This window comes from Brassica oleracea, chromosome C7 (genome assembly GCF_000695525.1).
Source record: "Brassica oleracea var. oleracea cultivar TO1000 chromosome C7, BOL, whole genome shotgun sequence".
NCBI lineage: Eukaryota > Viridiplantae > Streptophyta > Magnoliopsida > Brassicales > Brassicaceae > Brassica > Brassica oleracea.
The window spans coordinates 1,958,242-1,961,326 of NC_027754.1; positions in this window are offsets into that span (position 1 = coordinate 1,958,242).

Below are 3,085 nucleotides of genomic sequence, written 5' to 3' on the forward strand. Positions count from 1 at the left end.
GTGACCAATTGTGTCAGTGCTGCATGTACCTCATTCTAAAGTGTTGATTTTGTCTCTTCTAATTGGAGAGTATCTCTAGGATCAATGACTATGTTCTTGAAATTGTTCTGTTTTTTCCAAATGTACCATAATACACATGCAAATTGATGATTATCTACATGAAGTGAAACCCTTCAGAATAAATAATACATGTATACACAAATCGTTTGCATAGGAAAATTCTCTGGATTCTATGAGATCTTTGAGAGAGACTATATTTAAAAGCTGGAGGACATTAAAAAATACATGATTCATGGATTCCTCTTCAGCTTCACATCGTGCACATTGAATATCACATTTGATACCTCTTTCCTGCCGATTTTTTTAACTGATAGATATCCTAAGACTATTTCCATAAAAAACATTAAATCTTTGATGGTAAACGGATTTTTCAAAAAAAAAAAAAAGTCTTCAAAGTAGTAATAATCCTATGGATTTTTTTATCATCTACATAAATAGACTCATGAAAACTCTGTAAACCAAGCTAGTAACTATGCATCCATGTGAACGACAAACGACGTTTGTTTCCTGGCACTGAGTGCAAGACTATCCGGCCTTGAATTATGTATTCGTGGTACATGAATGATCTCTGAGTTGTGAAAACTTTCTTTCAGGATTTTGATGTCTTTCAAATAACTTGCAAATGTGTGTCATTCTTCTGATTCTGAAACTATCTTCACCAATTGATAACAATCCGTTGCAAATGTAATCTGAAACTGGCGTAAATTCTCATGCATTCTATACCCTGAATGAGCGCTTCCACTTTTGGGTGAAGAGGTGACAGACTAGTAGTGTTTCTTGCCCATCAATCCATCAAAGCATTCTAAGGTACTATACTAACTTTGTTCTGAAAAAATTTCTTGTTCTTTCCATGATCCATCCGTAAAACACCATATGTCTGGTATTGATGGTAAAGTCGTAATATCTACCTTCATATTTTGGACCACCCTTTGTGGAATTGATGATTGTGCCCCAGCAAAAGTAAATATTCCATTTCTACCAATTTTAAAGTATCCATGGGATCGATATCCACATTAATGAAAACTTTGTTATTCTGTCCCTTCTAAATGTACCATAATATCCATGCAAACCAGTGGTCTTCCATTTGCGGGAAGACTCTCTAAAACAGATGATTCATATTATGAAAAATGATTGGGTAGGAGATATATGGATTTGATGGAATCTTTGAGAGTGTCCAGACTTGAACCGCCGGCCGGCATTCAAAAAGCACATAGTATATTAATTCTTTCGATGCTTGACATCTAGCACAATGCATATTGTTGGGGTTTTATTAAGTCCATGTCATTTATTATCCATTTAGTACGATATTGTCTACTTTGGGCCTAAGAGGCTGGCCCGCATGAATTTACTTTTGGTTTCGTCCCCAAAAGGTCTCGTACTAATTAGTGTCTGACATCTCTTTATATATTAGACTTTCCTTTGTATAAAATTCCAATGTGAGAATTTGTTTGATATTTTACATTCTCCCCCTTCAAACTAGGGACCACATTCATCTCGTGTGTTTTTCCTTTTTAGCGAATCACCTTGGCACCTTCTTGTACCAGTAATCGCAGGGTTTCCATTGAAAATGTTTCTCCCACAACATTACAGGTTCCATGATCATCTGACGTTTTTGCCACAAACCTCCTCTTCCACCTTGAAAGACCTCATTCCTACTCGAAGAGTATTTTAGTCTTTTTGCAGATCTTCGTTAAACATGGTTATGATACCAATTGTTGGGTTTTTATTAAGTCTATGTCCAGCTTTTTATTATCCGATTAGTATGGTACTGTCCACTTTGGGTCTAAGAGGCTAGTCCGCATGAATTTACTTTTGGTTTCTTTCCCAAAAAGGCTCTTACTAATTAGAATTGAACATATTTTTATATATGCCATCTGTTTCAAAATAGATGATATTTAAGAAAAGTTTTGATGTTTCAAAATAGATGATGTTTCCATATATCAATATAACTTTTAACTTTATCAAAAACTGTGCAACCAATGCCACTACAAGAAAACATGCCTATAACGAGGAAAAATTACGAGGAAATATATTCCTCGTAAATTTACGAGAAAATTATTATGATTTTACGACAAAACTAAATTTCGTCGTAAAGTCGTAGTAAAGTTTCAAGGAAAATGTTTCGTGGTAATTTACATGTAAATTTACGTCGATTTTACGAGGAAAGATAAAATTCGTTGTAAATTCCTTGTAATTTTACAAGGCTTTTACGACGAAACATGTTACCATTAATTTCTGTGAAAATGTGTTTTAAGCATGCTTTACCAAACTGATACCCTCGGTTTAGAGATTTTGGAATAACTTGATTAGCTGCTATAAAAGTTACACCTCGTGAACGAATAGTTGCTAAAGAAGAATCACCTTTGCAAGAAGAAGTGTGTATCACTGAAGTGGAAGTATCTGAACAACAAACTGATGACATCCTTCTAATTGATGTGGATAACCGTCAATATGAAGATCTTTTCGACGATATGACGGATGAAGAAAGTGAAGAAGAGTTCGATGCAAGCGATGATAATCATTGTACTGATATTGTTGAAAACTCGAATGATTCAGAATGATGTAATATATGTTTTAAATATTTTTAAAAAATATATAAATCAGTTTAAGACTTAATGCAAGTGTATATTGTTTGGTTATAATAATTATTTGTTGGCTTTTAAGGATTTAATTGGAGTTTAGGGTTTAAGAGAAAATAGGATAAATGGGAGAATGGGGGAATGGGGTAAAAGGGATATGAGGTTATAGGTAAGAGACTTTGGGGGTTAGGGATTTGATTTTCAGGGATTCAGATATAGTCGTAGTAAATTCGTCGTAATGGAAAACACGGGCCTGGTATATTCCTTGTAATACACGTGTCCTTGTAAATTCGTTGTAATCATTTCCTTGTAAATTCGTTGTAAAGATTTCCTTGTAAATTCGTTGTAATGCTCCCTTGCAAATTCGTTGTAACTCTAAAAACGCGGGCCTGGTAGATTTGTCGTAAACATGTGTCCTTGTAAATTCGTTGTAATTCTTTCTTTGT